Raw genomic sequence first — 16,816 nt, 5'->3', positions numbered from 1 at the left:
GTGACTTGAACGCTGCTGCTTGGAGGACTCAGGCGGAGATGCTGCACCAACACGTGCCCCAAAAAATCTCTACCCCCCCACAACACCTGTGGGTACCCCCAGCCCTCCAACATCCCCATTCCCACCGTTCCTTCCCCCATTTCAGCCCCCGGCAGCTTCCAAAACCTCCTCCGTCACCTCGCCAACTCCACCGGCCGTGCCTCAGTTTCCCCAGCCCTGGGTCCCCTCCCCGGGGTGTTTTTCTCTCGCCCAACTCGGGCCAAGCCGGCGGAGTCGGAGGGATGCTGAGCGAAGGCTCCGTCGCTGTGGCAACCCGCCGCGCTGTCTCCAGGCGACCAACCCGAGCCTGTGCGGGCGCAGGGATGCTGCAGAGCTGCTCCGAAGGCACAGCAAGAGGGACCGGGGCGGGGGAGGTTTCCACGGGGCTGCAACCCGCTACCACCCTCCTATCAAAGCTACGGCCTGGATTTTTGGTTAAAAAAATAAAAATAAATAAATAAAATGTATGAAAAGGTCAGATTTCCACCGCTTCGGCTCTGGGGGCCAGCTGAGCACCGACGAGCTCGCAGCACCCCGGGGCCGGCTGGCGGCGATGGCAGCAGGATGCTGCGGCCCTGCTGTTCTCAGGGACACCTGCAGGGCTATGGAAATAATTGCTGGTAATAAGCCCGTTAGCCTCTTAACCCTCATTAAGCGGCTTAGGGGGGACACGCAGCGTTCTACGCAAACCCCTTGGCAGGGCAAAGGGGCGTTAGGGCTGGGGACGGGATTGCGGAGGGTCCTGGGGGGTTGGCGGTGGGGGACCCGGCCCCCTCACACCCCCCCTCGGTGAGCTCCCATCCCATATCCAGCCCCCCCCCCAGTGCTGTTTATCAGCCAGGAGAGCGGGCAGGGGCGGTGAGGATGGGTGGCAAATGGGTGTGATGAGCAGGGCAGGGCTCAGCCCCAGGGGGCAAGGGGAGCGGGGCGCTGCGCAGCCAGCACCGTGCACCACGGGTGGGAGAGGAGCAGGACTCTTCTAATCATGCCGGTTGGAAAAGGTCCCATTTCTGCATTTGCTAAATTAAAGGATGTCATCATCTGATGCCGAGTGCAGGCTCCCTTGGAAATTCAAGCTAATGACAGCAAAGAAAATGAGTTGAAACCAGAGCACAGGCGTTCCCACGTTACCCAGCCACGCCAACGCTGCCCAGCCGGGACCGTGGCAGGGCTTAGATGACGGCTTACAAAGCACCAACCATCAGAAACATCTCCATGTTCTGCCCCAAAACGCCACCTTGCCCACAGCATCGCTGGCCCCCACCGGGATGGTGAGAGCCCATCCTGCTCCGGACCCCCACAGGGTGCAGACGTCCCTCCTGCACAGAGGCAGTGCTCCGGGCAGTGGGTTTGGAGCAGCACAGGGGGACAGGGGATGCCCCACAGTGCCTTCAGAGCGGGGTGACGAGTGCGACGTCGGGATTTCTGCAGCTTCGAGGACGGTCACGGGCAGCTCCTCGGCACCCAGCACCCTGCGGGCGGGCAGCGGGTCCCAGAGGGAGCGGGGACGTCCCACACCGGGGGCATCCCGTGCTGCTGGCACAGCGGGCACCCCGTTCCCCGACAGAAATACCTGCGTCAGGCGAGGGCCTCGGTCCCCGCCGCTCTCCAGGATCCGCCGGGGCGTTTCGTGCTGCAGCTGAGCAAAACCACGGGGTGGTTGGTTGGTTGTTTTTTTTTTTTTTTTCCTTTTATAATTTTCTCTGCGAGATAAAATTAAACAAACAAGCCCTTCTGGGAGCACTGCAAGGAAGGGAGCCTGCTTTCCTACAGATGTGCGTGTCCTCAGCAATTACAACCACCGAATTAAGCTTTGCTCGTGGCTGGGACATTTGCAAGATCTCCCCCCGCTGCCTCCCGCGGTTTCGCTGCTAGCAGAGCCACTCGCTCTGCAGCCTCCTCTCCATGAGGTCATCACCCAAACACCGATTTTTCACAAAAGCGGGGAGAATTGGCTTCTCCCTGACCTCACCGCCTCTGTCACAGCCCGGCAGCCTCAAGCACCGGGTTTTGTCCCGGGGAACAGGGCTGCAGAGCGAGGGGTGCAGGGGATGCTGTGGGCCAAAACTGGGGAGCGGGCTCCCGGCTGCCCCCTGAACCCCCCAGCCGAAGAGAAACAGCCACGGCACGAGACTTGCAAACACCCTCCAACTTCATGGCTCGGCACGATTCAGGAGCCACCGCAGAGCCGTTGCCATAGCTTTGCCGACCACCGGTGGGTTTTGCAGCGCAATCTGGACCACGGATCTATGCAAATCCCCAAGGCAGAAGTCTTTATGGAGGCATATGACAACCGAAAAAGAATAGCGCTCAGTGCTCTACTCCCACACGCCACCCCCCAACTTCACCATCATTTAAATCAGTCTTAAGTTGGAAGAATTCAAATCAACACTGTCGTCACAGAGCCAAGCGGAGAGGTGACACAACTTGGATGCTGCCAGGGAAATTGCCCCCCTGAGACTCCAAAACCCATCAGCCCATCGCTTTCTGAAACCCCACCAAGGAAAACAAACGAACTGGCAACCTGCTGCCCCCAGCCCTCCGTCCCCTCCGGCCAGGGCTGCGGGACAGATTTCCAACCAGCCTCTCAGCACCGGGACCAGCAACGGGGGGGGGACCGCGGGGAGAAAAATATCCAAGACATGCTGCTAGGGCTGGAGAGCCACAGTTGGAAAAGAAATCAAGAGCTTCCAAAGAAAGAGATGCCCAGGAGATACGCCGTTCCTGGGAGAAGCAGGACATTCCTCCCCGAGGATGAGGAACAGGGGAGGAAGGCTCGTGGCACCCATTTTAGCTCTCCGCCGAGGTGCTCGGAGGGCTGCGAGCACGGCAGCCAGCTCGGGCTGCTCCCCCCGCTGTGCGATGCTGCAGACACAGATGGCATCGCAGCTACTGACTTTAGTTGTTGTTTTTACTTTCTTTCTTTAAAAACACGCTTCCAGTTTTGGGGGAAAGGTTGCTCGGTCCTGCCAGCAGCCAAGCAGATGCAAAGCCATGCTCCAGGCTCCCAGACACCTCCCTGGCTTTGTGCACCATGCGCCCAGACCCTCGGGGGCTCTCATCAGTCATCTGGGGAAGGAGCTGGTGGAAAACGATACTTGACTACTGCCAGAAACTCCAAAATCAGGTCCCAGTCCAGTCCAGAGAATAAAGGACCAGCAGTTTAGGTTCTCCTCCTGAACCATTTTTGAGTTGCTCAAGCATTGGAAGCAAGTGGGGCAGATCGTTGCGGTGCTCTCCTGGTTGCTCCCCCAGAACCAACCAATTTGGCCAGCTCAGCGATATTTCCACAGCAAACTGTTCCTTCAGGAAGTTTTCTACCTGTGCCGGGGAGGTTTGAACGCCCTCGGGCAAAGTGCTGACAGCCTCCTTCGCTGGGAGAGAGCTCCCTGCCTCCCCAAAGCACAGGGAGGAGGCTCCTGGGGAGGCTGGAGGGAGAGGAGGACAGGGAGCAACAGCACTAAATAACCCCATGGCAAGGAACCGGGAGGAAAAACAGCAAACAGACACCAGGACGTGAAAAAAAAATGGGATCCTTCATGGTGTAAATAAGCAGAATCCAGCCCAGCCGTCACCTTTCTGTGAGCAGCACAGACCCAGAGCCCTGGGCAGGGTGGGCAGTGTGTAACGTGTGCTGCGCGGCAAAACCTCAGCCACTCTGCTTCGTTAAAAAGGCAAAGAGAACGGGAAGAGTTAAATTAATGTGCCCGATGGACCGTGCCAACGCAGGGCTGGCCTGGCTCATGGTGTCACCGGCCCCAAACACTCAGCGATCCCATCCCAAAGTGCCAGCAGGTAGTGAAATAGCCCATGTTTAAGGCTGTCATTATTCGCAATCTGCAGTTCTGGAGAAAAAAAAAGGCAGTAAAAGCAACTTCTCATTTTTCCCAATAAACAGGGAATTGCAGACGCTCAGCAAGCAGAGTGGCCAGCAGGTCACAACCGGCAGTGCTGGAGTGATTCATCCTGAACAAGCTCGATTTAGTCAAACCAGCCTGGAATAGCGCAGGAGAGGCAGCCCAGAGCTTTCCCTGCTGCTGCCCCAAGCGCCGGGGCCAGCAGGGAGCAGAGCGAGCGGGACCGGCCCCGCAGCCGCTTTTTCCCCCTCCACCTCCAGAAAAAATGAATGAAAAGCTTCAACCCCAGCTCCTGCATCCGCTCCGTTTCAGGTTACCGCATTTGAGCAACCCAAACACGTTGAAGAGGGTTCGTTTCTTCCTCTCGCCCCAGCCCAACCTCCCCGGAGCACACCGGTCCCCGTCCCCAAAGGCTCTCAGGGGAGCTGGGTCCCGCTCCGCAGCATCCCCTTGGCAGGTTTTCCTCCAGCAAGTCAGCGAGAGCCGCCTCAGCTTTGCTCGTGTGTAACTTATTATTAAAGCCGAGCAAATAATTCAGGGTGAAAACTCCAGGAACGGTGTTTCGCCTTTTCATTTTCTGCTCTCGAGCTGTCTGCAATTTCCCCGGTGCTTGCGGATGATTTAAAGACCTGTCTGCGGACCGGAGCGCCGTGCTGCGACGCTGCCTGCGAGTGGTTGATGGCCCAAATTTCACGTGGGCAGATGAGGACAAGCTGGACACACAAGGATGGATGAGTCTTTCCTGGTACCCTAATTAGAGGAGCAGGATTTGCAAGTGGGCTTCTGGGTGTCTTTCTGCGTCCGAGCCCTGCTTTATGTGAGCAGCGGTGCTCGAGCCCGTAACAAATCCTGCCTCGGAGGGTGGGGGGGGTGTAACCCGAAAAGATGCTCAAGCCAGAGAAAACAAGGCGGTGAAACGCAAGCACTGGGGCAGGCGCTGTGTGCCAGCCACCCTGAGCTAACGACTGCGGGCTCGTTAGTCAACCACTGCTTTGCGTTATGGCTGCTTGATCTTCCAGCCGAAGCTCCCTGCCCGAGCACAAGATTTCCAGGCAGCACCTTGCTCCCCGCGGGACACAGCGCCCTGCCCTCCTTGCCCCTTCTCAGCACCACTAAGGGCAGGGGAAGGACGTGAGCAGGATGCAACCGCGGGGCGGGCGGCTCTGAGCTCCCAGCGCCGCAGCCAGCCCAGGCGCTCGCTTCCTCGTTAGCGGAAAGGTTGGGGAGAAAGGAGAGGCTCTCTGCAAGCTCCCCACGGGGCTCACATGGTGCAGGCTGGCAAGGGCAGCCCCTGCAGATGCTCAGGCAAGCAGCAGCCAAAATAAAATAAAATAAAATAAGCGGAGGGAGCCTGGCTGCTGATGGCAGGTATGTCCTCCGGCACTTGGGGCTGGGGGTGGGATGCAGCCCCCAGGAGAAGCCCTTAAAAAAACACCGTCCCCAGACCCCTGCTGCCGCCTGGTTTGTGTGCTTTTGGGATGGAGCAGAAGGATCTTTTGCCCTCCTGCTGAAAAGAGCCCTCGGAGCAGCTCATGGGGTGGGATGGAGAGGGGACTTTTCATGCCCCCACAGCATCCGACAGGGGACGGGGACATTTTGGGGCCATTCCAGGTGGCTGAGCCTGGGGCTCCATTAGTCCCTGCTGGAAACTCCCCAAAGTCTCCGCTGAGCTGGACTCTTTCTCCTCCCATTGTGTAATTGCACTTTGTCAGGCGAACCCAGCCGATGGCAATGCATTTTCTCCAGCCTCGCTGCTATTCTGCCACGTTTTCCTCATTCTTTTGCCTCCACCTGGACAGTTGCTGAAGCACCCGGGAAGGGAAAGGAGAGGAAAACCCAGTTCTTGTCCCACCCGTAAAGCAAAACCCAGGATTAAAAAATGGGGAAGAAAAGCACAGGCTGGTGTCAGGTGCCTCTCCCCAACCCGTCCCCTCCCGGTTTGCCTGTGGGGGTTTGACAAAAGTGCTTTTCGGCTGACAGAATGATTACAGGGTGCCGAGACAGTAAGTTGCACATGGATTTCTTCCTGCATTTCAAGCAGGGCAAGGACACGGCTGCGAAAACAGCTGCACTTCTGGAGGGGTCACAGTAGTAGGGGAGAGAGGGGGTGGCAGAAAGGGGGGATTTGGGGAGAAGAGGAAGGAGGGATGTTGTCTGCTTGGGAAAAGGCAAGGAGCGAGCAGGGGGGGAGCACGCACGAATGTGCAAAGGCAAAGACAAGTGGAGATGCATGTCCCTGTTGGAACAGGGACATGTCGGGGGGATGCTGGCACTGCTGCTGGACCTGTCCAAAGTGGGAAGGGGGCAAGCAGGAGCTGCTGCCCCCAGTGGGGTCAGATCCATCAGTCTTGCTGCAACGTGGGGCTTGGGCAGCGGCAGCGCTGGGAGAGCTCCTGGCAGGAACAACGAGCAAATGGCCCGTAGCGGGGTGCCCGGCACGCACTTGGACTCCCCGTGCCTGCAGGCAGTGGGTGCTGGGCAGGGGGGAGGAGGAGAGGAGGATTTCAGATCCAAACTCAATCTGTTGGAGAACTTGGCCTGCTCCCCGTCAAGCTGAAAATAGCACATATGTAAGTACGTGCATGCAGTGCTGGCTGTGTCCTCGCCGAGCGCTTCCTTCCTGCTGTGCTCCGCTGCCGCGTCCTAGCCCCCAGCCCCGCTCACGGGCACGAGCTTTTGGCTCGAGGCGAAGAGCATCCTCTTTTCACCGGAGCACGAGGTGTTTCGGCACAGCCACGGGACCCTGGTCGCCCTTTGCAGTCCCATAGCTCCAGTGATGCTCGGCGTGCGCGGAGCTGCAGCTCCGTCCTTTCACCTTCATCCGCTTTCTGCCTCCGGCACGAGGTCTGACGGCGAGGTGTCCTGCGGAGGTGGCCTCACCATCATCATCTGGAGCGGGCGAGGACGAGCACGGCTCACGGCAGGAGATGTGTTTTATTAGAAACAAGCAGCTGGCTCCAGCCCCGCGCGGCCGCCGGGCCGGGCGCAGGATGCGGCCGTGCGGAGCCGTGCTGGAGCACGCACGAGTGCCCGGACAGCTGCCACGGCAGGCAGAGAACCTCTGCAAGCCCCCAGCGCTGCTGGGGTGTTGGTCACGGCACTGAGCAGAGCTTGGGCAAAGCCTCTCCATGCCCTGCTTTGAATCCCCCCTATGGAAATGTCCAGGACAAGCAGCCCGGGATGGAGGAAATACAGAATTTCTATCAACAAGGCTTATGGGGGGGGTTCCTGGGGAGGCAGTGTGAAAAAGCAAACAGCAGCAGGGGCTGGGGAGGGACATAAAGGCAACCCACACGGACACTTCGTGGCACGAGGCAGCTTGCTACCAGTTTTATAAGCACATAGGTCGGGCTCAGCGTATCGGGGTGCCTTATGGCCACTGCATGGACATCTCCTAGCTGAACAGAGGCGGAGCAGCCCCCAGCATTTCAGGCACGGCCCTGTTGCCCAAGCAGCACCCAGCAGGAGGGGGATGGCTGTGCAGAAATGCATTTATCCCCCCCAGATCTCTGCTCTGGGCCGCTGCATTGCGGCAGTGGCTGATGTGCTGCGGCGTGGCTGGGACCTGCAGCCGGGTGCAGGGGATGGCACCGGCTGGGGCAGAGACGAAGCAGAGCTCTAAAACACACTCACATCCACCAAAAACGCTCCTGAGCATCGCCCAAACCCCACTTCTTTCCGAAGGCCTCTGAGGACTGGCATTAGAGAGCGTGTGGTATCAGCTCTCCTGAAACAAAGCCATTGTGGTTGAGCCAGGATCCTTATTAATTCTTTCCTCTCTTTAATTTCCAATTTTTCTTGGTTCCCTTTGCAATTGCTCAGGCAGGCGTTGGGTGGGGGCCCCGCCACCGCCAGCCCGTGTCCCTGCGGCACGGCACGCCGAGGCCACCCGCGGTATCGTTCTGTGACACTGGGATGTGGCAGCGGCAGCCCCAAAATGACACCCTGGGGCTCAGGGGGCCAGCCAGCAGGGCCACCCCCCAGTTGGGACAGGACACAATTTGCTAAAAAAATCGTATTTTTTCCCCAAACAATGCCCTCAGGGACAAACCACAGGGCTGGGACCCTCTGGGTGCCACAAAGCCCACCCCAGCCGTCACCTTGTCCCCCTCCACCTGCAGCACCCACCTCACCCGACACATTTCCCCCTCCACCTTTGGGCGCCCCATCTCCCCTCTCCCCCAGGCCCCCCAAAAACCACCGATTTCCCCGTTGCAGCCTGCACAAGGCGCCCCTGCCATCCCCTCCAGCACCGGCCCCGCAGCGCCCATCGCCGCCGATGCCACCGACGTGTCCCCAAATCCCGGGGGGGGACACGGGGTGCCCACCCGGCAGCGGTTACATAAACCAGAGCCGGGGCTGCTTTCCTTCGTGCTGCCTCCAGCGCCGCGCTCTTCAGCTTTATTTGCATAACAAATAATTAATAATAATTAATGACTGGGAGAGAGCGGGTGCGCCTTGCCAGATTGTGCTAATTAGCGAAGAGGCGCAGTCGCAAGAGCGAAGGCAGGAGTCCCACGGCCCTGCCGGGGAGGAGGAGGATGGTGGTGGTGGGATGGTCAGCGATGCTCGCAGGGTTTGGGGGGGGGGTTGTGAAGGGTGTCCACGCGTGGGAGCCTCAACGTGGGTGCGTGGAGCAGCCCCCTGCCCCGACACAGCCCCTCTCCTTCCCGCATGCGTGCCGCCGCGCCGCGTCCGGCGCCTGGCTTTTTCCCTGCCCTTATTAGAGCCCAGGACAACACTGCCTGCTTGTCCGGGGGTGGCACCGCTCCATGCAATTAACCAGAAGAAAGACAACAGCTCGTTGTACAAAAGCCTTTGCTCCAGCCGCAGCGAGGGGGAGAAGGGGGCAGGGGGCACGGGGCTCCTGCGTCCCCGTGCATGAGCCATCCAGAGGATGGGACCCCCTGGGGACAGGGGATTGGGGGGGGGGGAAAGATTTTGGGGGTTTGTGGATGAGCCTCTGTGGGGCACCAGCAGTCCCTCGTCCCCTTAATCCCCATCTGCATCCCCCTGTCCCGGCAGGGGTTGTCACCTCTAATGTCATTTCAGCTGCTCGTGGGTCTGCGCCTCTGTATTTTGGGGTGTCGGTGACACGGGGGTGGCTCCATGTCCCTTCTGTCCCCTGGGGTGGGGGTGCTGCCCTGCTAAGGGTCCCCCAGCAAGGAAATCTCTGGCAACTGGGGAGAGGGAAGGGAAGGGAAGGGAAGGGAAGGGAAGGGAAGGGAAGGGAAGGGAAGGGAAGGGAAGGGAAGGGGGAATCAGAGTCTCTCATCTTTCAGCTGCTCAAGCACTAGCTGCTGACTGCCGTATCACACAGGGGCATCCGTGTGTGTGCACAGAGCAGTGGGGTGTCAAGACAAGCAGCAGATAAAGCCCCCAGACCCTTGCTGACCTGTGCCAGCCCTTGGGCAGCGGGGTCTTCTCCTGAGGAGAAGAGGGGACAGAGCCCAGCCCAGCATGATCCCCTCCAGCCCCCTCCAGAGCCCGCTGGGGCCAGCCTGCCTCCCTTAACCCTTCAGCAGCAGCTGGGACAAGCCCTCGGTGCCGGCACTCGCCCAGCACCGCTCCGCGGCAGCTCCACGCCAGCCCTGGCCGTACAGCACCACGAGAGCGGAGCTGCGCGCGATTCCGCCTCGGTGCCTCTCCCCTCTGTAATTCCTTCTCCTCGCCGAATTGCTTCCCCTTCAGCACCGCACATAATCCGTCGCGCTGTAATTACACGGGAATTTGATGCATTTATAAGATGCACTTAATTCATCAGCCCCTTTAAGCACGTTGTCATTGCAGCCTGCAGCGCGGTGGGAAGGATGACTCGCTGTCAGATGGAGATTAGCTGGCCCCCGGGTGTGATGAGCTGGAGGGCGTTCTCAGCCCGTGCTGAGCACCAGGGGGGCCCTTTGGGTGCCCCCCCAGGATGAGAGCCCTCCGTTTGGGAAGGCCGAAACTGGCACGGAAAGAGTAGCTGCTACCCAAGGCTTATTTTTCCTGGCATTTCTTTCGGTGGCTCACTTCCAGACGTGTCCTAAAAGGGAACCAAAGGCCTTTGAGCCTTTTGCAGTGAGGACAAAGCCATGATTTTCCCGGCCCAGGCGGGAGGGATTCGATCACAGGAGCCCTTGTTCCCCCTGCTTCGGGGTGCGGGGTCCCTGTGCCATGGAGCAGGGAGGGGACAGCGGGGTGGGTGGGTGGCTCCAGAGGGTGCCTGGGCACCTCCCACCCAAAAAATGCTGTCAGGGGCTGAGCCTCGGCACAGGAGGGGACAGGGGACAGTCACCATGCAGGCTCAGTCACCATGGGGCACCACATTTTTTACATTGGTGTCACACTCGGGTTTTCCAGCCCAGAGGGACGCCCTGCGCTGCCCTGCCGGGGGTCCCCAAGGGTGTCAGCCATGGGAGGTGGCACCCTGCCCAACCATGGGGGTGCGGCAGGGACCCCGCAGTGCTGGGCGACCCCAAACCATCAGGACAGAGCTGGGGGGGACCCCGCATGCCTCCGTGCCCAAATCCTGCTCCTGCCTCCCACAAGTTGTGCTGGAACAGAGCTGGAGGGGGACATGGGGTGAGTGCCACCACCAGCACCGGGGCCACCTACGGCTCCTGTCCCCAGGGCAGCTCCCAGGTGTGCACTTCTCTGCCGTCAGTCCCAATGATGCACTGGCCCCTGGCCAGACCACAGCATGGCACCGAGGCCTTTCCTCCGGGTGCCCTGTGCCCCGCGTGGCCCTGGGGACTCCAGCTGGGGGCAGGAAGGGTGCTGCGGCCAGCCTGTGATCCCTGCCTGGCCTCCTGTCCCCGTGCCACTGGGTCACAGCACGTGTGACAAGCTCCAGAGCTGCACCTCGCTGCACAGACGCTGCCCAGCACGGTGCCAGCGCAAGGGGCTGGCGATGTCCCGTGTCCCCACCCAGAGGAGGACCCCACTCCCTGCTCCTCCTTGCCAGGGGAGTCTCATTGCTCTGCCCAGCTGTGCTCGCACCCTGCCTCAGTTTCCCCATTTCCAGCAGGGGATTTCTCTCTGAGGAGGGCAGAGAAGTGAGCGCGGATGCCGGCAGGGTCCCTGCACACCCTCCCCACCCGGACACCCCGCACCTTGGACTGGGGCAGGACCCTCTCCTCTGTCCCCCTCCCCATCCCCTCCTTATATTTCATCTCCCATGGTGGCAGGAGGAAGCTCCCCACGGCAGCACCACCAACCGCCCCCCCTCGCCAGCTGCCACCCACCCTCCAGGGCTCATCTGAGCCCGGAGCATCCCCCCCCCTTGTCCCCAAAAAGCAAACCCCCGGGGACAAGGGGACACGGGGACATGGGGACATGGGCTCGGCGCCGCAGCTCAGCCGGTGGCAGTGGCAGCAGAGCAGACTGCAGCACGGCCGTTACGTAAGCCCGAGCTGGCTCTGGGGATGTAGGACACCGGGGCTGTCCCCTGGCCCACCCGGGGGTGTCCCCCACCCACCCCACCTCGGTCCCCAAGGCTCTCGGAGCACCGTAGGGATCTCCAGCCCCTCAGCCTGTGCTGCGAGGGGTGCCGGGGGCTCAGGGTGGCCCTGGGGTCACTGTGTCCCTGGAGAAGGTGGTGGCAGGGGGCAGAAGCAGGGAAATGTGTGGGGGCACAAGGGTGGTGGTGCTGTGGGGTGGGAGGTGGTGGGCGCTGCACCCACACCCCACTGAAGCCCCCCTGAGCCCCTCAGCCACGACCTCGCAGGTGAGAGCACGGGGACAGAGCCCGGTGGCCAGGATGGGGCTCCTGGGTGCTGTCACCCTCCGGGAAAAGGATGAACACCAGCTGGGGGGGCAACAGGATCCCGGCCTCGCTCCCAGCCCGCTTCCACCTGCTATGGGTACGTCCCCATCCCTGCAACTGCAGAGGGTCAGACCCCCGGGGTCAGCCTCCTTGGCACTAGCAGCCCCGGGTCAGCATCCCTAGGGACAGAATACCTGGAGTCTGCACCCCTGGGGACAGCACCCCCCAGATAACCTCCCTGGGGACAGCATCCCCGGGGACAGGACCCTTGGCATTAGCATCCCTGGGAGCAGCACCCCTGGTGCCCCCAGCACAAGCTGGGGAGCCAGGATCAGGCCTTTCCAGAGCTAACGAGGAAATCCTTCCCCTGCCCCAGTGTCACCTGCCCAGAAGGGAGGTGACAGGGACAAGGGACACCATGGTCCCCCAGCCGTGTGGCCTCCCCCAGCTTTCCACCAGGCACAGCCTGGACCCGGCCGTTTCCATCTGGGGGGAGGGAAAAAATAAAAATAAAAAACAATCCCAGGCTAAGGCTCCTGGCAATAGGAGATACCAGAACAGGGAATTAATGTTAATTAATTCATAATGACGCCGAGATAGTGATACCAGATGCTTCAAAAGTCCAACGGGGGAATCTGAAAGAGCTTTGTGAAAAAAAAAAACCCGTCGCCCACCGGCAGTCCTGCCTCGCTGCAAGCTGGGAGCGAGGGAGGGAGCTGGGAGCCGGGGATGGGGCTGGGAGCACGAGAGGAACGGTGACAGAAGGGCACGTCCCCGCGAGGTGACGGGCACACGGCCAGCCAGAGCTGTGGGGGCAGCACCGGGACCCCCGAGCGCACTGCAGCCCCCCCCAAGTCCCCCCCTTCTGCCTCCCACCCCAGCTGAGATGCTGCAGCGGGGCCGAGGCCAGCCCCCCGTGTTCTCAGCAGGCAGTGGGACGCGTTTGCACGCTGCGTGCCCGCAGGGTGGATGGATGGACGGGCTCGTGATCCGGGACAGGGACATGGGTCCTGCACCAGCTGCTGTCCCCACGCTCGGGGGACAAACCCCAGCACCCGCAGCGGGTCAGCAGCACGGGGAACAGGCACGAACCGGGCCGTTTTCTCCCTTCCCCATAAGTGCCAGCCATGGCCATTGAGTGTTGAACCCCAAATGGGCCGGGCACAAGCCGAGAGGCGCAGAAGAGCCTAGAAATGGGCTGCAGCCCCCGTGCCCCTGCCAGGCAAAGCTGCACGCACCAACTCTGCAGAAATCACAGCAGAGCCCCGTGCCCACTGCCGCTGGTCCCCAGGGTCCCCCCGGCAAAAGCTGGGGACATTTTGCTGCCCTCATGGTGACGCAGCAGCACCCACACCCATCAGGACCCCCCCAAAAAGGAGGTTTGGCAGCACCAGCAGTGGGGCTACGGGAGGTGCCCGAGGCCACACAGCACCGGCGGTGCTGGAGCAGGATGGTGCTTACATAAGGTGGCTGCGTGCCATGCACCCCAGCACAGCAGGGAGGGGGCCAGACCTGTGTCCCCTCTCGGTGACAGCCCTCCTGGCCCTTCTAGAGGCAGCATCCTCAGGGAGCACCTTCCCCATCCTATTCCCTACCCGGCAGAGCTTGGGTGAGGCTCCCCCGCTGCTCGAGCGCATTTAGACCCCAAATCCTGACTCCCACCGGGGAGAAAACGCCGGTTTTAAGCTCACGGTGCCATTGCCTGGAGAGCTCCCGCAAAGTTTCTCTGCAGAGGGGCCGGGTCCCCCCCGGCTGCCCCCCAGGAGCGAGCTCACGTCGAGCTGCGGCCATGCCCCGAGCATTGCTGAGCTGTGCCACCGCCTGGGGACCGCCACCATCCCGCTGGGGTCACCTCAGGGCTCCAAAAGAATCCGCCTTAAATTCATAGGTGAAGCAGCTCTTTCGGGTAAAGACCCGGCAGGGACAACGAGGGATTTTAAAGCATGTCGTAGATCAGAGGCGAGAGGTAAAGTGGCCTTTGAGGTGCCTGCCCGAGCACCGCCGGTGCTTTACTGAGCTCCTTCGGCGCGTATGGGAATGCTCAGCGCTATTCCGGGCCTGGAAGGGGCAGACGGGGATTTTTATTTTTATTTTTTTAACCTTGTTTTTGTTATTTTCTGGCTTCGTGGCTTTGTGCTCACACAAAGGGAATTTCACCTGCTGTTCAGAACAAAAGGACACGGAAAGTTTTCCAAGCACAGAGAGAGGGATGAGGGGAAGGAGCTCTACAGGAGCAAAACGAGTTGTTGCTGTGTTTTGTTGGGCTTTTTTTTGCAGCAAGCTGGAAAACATCCCTGTCCTTCGGTGCCTGCCAGAGGCACACAAGTTTCCTGTCCCCCCCGGGCCACCCCAGCGAGATCCCCCAGATGCTGACGATTGGGGCTGCTCCCATTTGGGGTGCAGGGGTGCTGTGGGACGGCAACACGGCCACTTTCTGAGAGCAACACGCTGCCAAGTGCTTGCCACAGGCCCAGTGCCCATGGACAGCTCAACCCCCTGGGTAAAAGCCATCCCCAAAATTCCTGGCCCGGGCCATTTCTGCCAGAGCTTTCCCGACACCAGAGGTAAACAGGGCTAGCAGACGAAGTCATCGGCACGCTTTCTAAGAACAGGAATACAAAAACCCAGACCTCGTTCGCCGACACCACCGCAAAACAGGTGGCTCGAAACCACAAGGGTACGGGGCAGAACCACCCCGATTTGGTGATGTTGTGCTCACATTCGCTGCAAAACCGGCCGGGGATGAATCCTGCTAAGCACACACCATTTTCTCTCTCACACGCTTTGCTCTATAATTAAGAGAGCCTGCTAAAAATACAAACAGCCTCATGCACCCAGAGAAGGCGTGCAGGTGCTGCTAACTGGAGGCACTTTAGCACAGCTCATTTTCTGGACGATTTTACTCGCCTGGCTCGCGCTCAGCGCCGATACTATTACAGTGATGCAATTATGCTGCTGCTGCTGCTGCTGTCGGCGGCGGCTCGCTTCGCTTTTTCCCTGCGCTTTGCAGTTTGCTTTTAAGCACCCCCAGCTCCCGGCTCGCCCCTCTCCGGGCTCACGGGAGCGGGCATCGCGCACGGGCATGTGCATGCTCGGGGGCACAACCCCGCACGGGCATCTCCAAAAAAAAAACCTTGTGCAAAAGTTTCGGCTGACAAGGCGAGCACGGCACCAAAGCTCCCCGAAAGGCAGCAGGAATCCTCGCCCGCCGGGCAGGGAGGGGGCCCGAGGCATTGGTTTGGTCATGGGTTGGTTTTTTTTTTGGCAAAGTCGAACCCACCCTGGCATTTCGGGCATGGTTACAAACAGGGAGGGGGGCGAGGGGTAGGAACTTCACCGGCGAGGCTGCTGCCGCGAAACTTCCCCGTATTATTCCTACGGTAGGGCTGCAAGAGGTGGAAGTGATTGACTCACTATGAGACTGCTGTTTTTGCCTCCGACTTGGGATCAGGCAGAGCTACAGGAGCGGGGGAGCCGTGGCGCTGCCGCCCGGGGAGCAGGCACTTACCTCTCACTGCATCGAGCCCCCCGGCCCCGGGTCCTGCGGAGTTAGCTGGCGAGGGACCCCGCATCCGCTCCGGTTTCTCCCAGGACCAGCATTCGGCTGCTGCTTCGTAGGCACAGACCCAACCCCTCCATTGCAACCACACGGAAAAATAATAATAATAATAATAAAGATCTTCTTCCAAAAGAAAAAAAAAAAAAAAAAAAAAAAAAGAGCTAAAAAAAAAAAAAAAAAAACGTTTTTTTTGTTTGGTTTCCTTGGAGAAAAAAAAAAAATAGATAAATCCCAGCGGCCAAGAGATCCAGACTCAGGTGAATTTAGCTTCAAACTCCCTCTGCGCTTTCAGAGGCTTCACCCTCAAAAGGGCTCTGGAAGATGCTGGGGGCCCCATCGCTGCAAAAGTGTCATCAAATATCCTTCGGGCTCAACTCCGCTCCTGCCCGGGGAGGGAAGACTTCTTCGCTGCTGGATGCGTGCTGTGTAGTTGGCAGGGACCTGCCTGCTTCAGTCTCAGCGTGGAGGGTGGGTTGCTTGCTTGCTCGGTGGTTTGTTGTTTCTTTTTTTCTTTTTCTTTTTTTTCCCTCTGCTATTGGTTTCCTTGCTATCTGATCCTGAGCGAGCGCTGCAGCTCGGCGCTTCCCTGCTTTTCCCCAGCCGTTTGACAGGGAATGAAACGCAGACACCCAGCGAGACAGGCTCCAGCTTCTACAAAGCTCCACTCCCTCCTACCGCCTTTGTCCGTGAACAGCAACTCCTCCAACTCTGCCCGTAGACACAAGTGAACCTCTGCATCAGCACTTTCCTAATGGCTGCTTCGCCCGAGCCCTTCGGCCCTTCTTCTTCCTCGCTTCCTCTCCTCCACCTCGATTTTCCTCCTCCCTTTGATTTCCCTGGCCGAGCAGAGCCCTGGCCGGTGGCAATGCTCCCCCCCGGCTCCAGCTCAGCTCCCCGGTGCCGGCTGCTGCGGCCGGGGGCTCGCGGCCCCGTGCTCCATCACCGCCCTTTCTGGGCTCCTTCCACGAAAAATCGATGGTGGGCACGGCCACCCCGCAGCCTTCGCTCCTGTTTCAGCTTTTTTAGGGGCAGGGTCTGCGGGAAGAGAGGCAGGGGGCAGGGGGAGGGCGGGGAAGCAAAGCCGCTTCTTTTTATTGCGGGCAGGGATTTTTTTTTTTTTTTAAGGTTGGTTGGAGTCCAAATTTATTTCTTGGTGGTGGTGAACATTATTTTCAGCTCTTTGGGAGGCTTTGGGTGTCTCCAGGTCACCCTGTCCTTATAAAAGTGAGGCCTTTTTGGAGAGGGTCGGAGCAAAGTCCTGCTCTGGCAGCCTCTTCCCCCACGGTGGGCTCCCGACCCAGGCTGGCCCCCAGCCAGCAGGAGACACAAACCAGCCCCCGGCTGTAATATTTGCTGTGTTTGCCTCCTCACTCTGGCACCCACGAGATCCCAGGGCCGCCGCCTGCTCCTGGGGGGAGCTTTGCAGGCTTCGTTAAAAACGACAGCCGGCAGACCTCCAGCCTCAGCAGCGATGCTCAGCACCGCTCAGCTGAGCCACCCCACGGCCCAAAAACTGGTGGCACACCCACAGGTCACGTAACACCCGCACAGCCCCCCAGCACGTTCAGAGGCTTCCTCCCCACCTCCCTTCCTCACATCCTCCCATGCATTCCC

General features: G+C 60.0%; 1 protein-coding gene across 1 annotated transcript in view; it reads right to left on the bottom strand.

Annotated features, from left to right (window-relative positions):
• Positions 1–16,215, bottom strand: part of KCNJ12 (potassium inwardly rectifying channel subfamily J member 12) — a 28,086-nt gene extending 11,871 nt beyond the window's left edge. Inside the window, exon 1 of the mRNA XM_035339591.1 lies at positions 15,152–16,215. The gene's annotated coding sequence lies outside the window, so the exon portion shown is untranslated. The remainder of the gene's footprint in view (positions 1–15,151) is intronic.
• Positions 16,216–16,816: the final 601 nt, after the last annotated feature.

Source organism: Oxyura jamaicensis, chromosome 14, assembly GCF_011077185.1.
Source record: "Oxyura jamaicensis isolate SHBP4307 breed ruddy duck chromosome 14, BPBGC_Ojam_1.0, whole genome shotgun sequence".
NCBI classification, from domain to species: Eukaryota; Metazoa; Chordata; class Aves; order Anseriformes; family Anatidae; genus Oxyura; species Oxyura jamaicensis.
The sequence above is the reverse complement of the archived record's forward strand: the minus strand, read 5'-3'. Positions and strand labels throughout refer to the sequence as shown.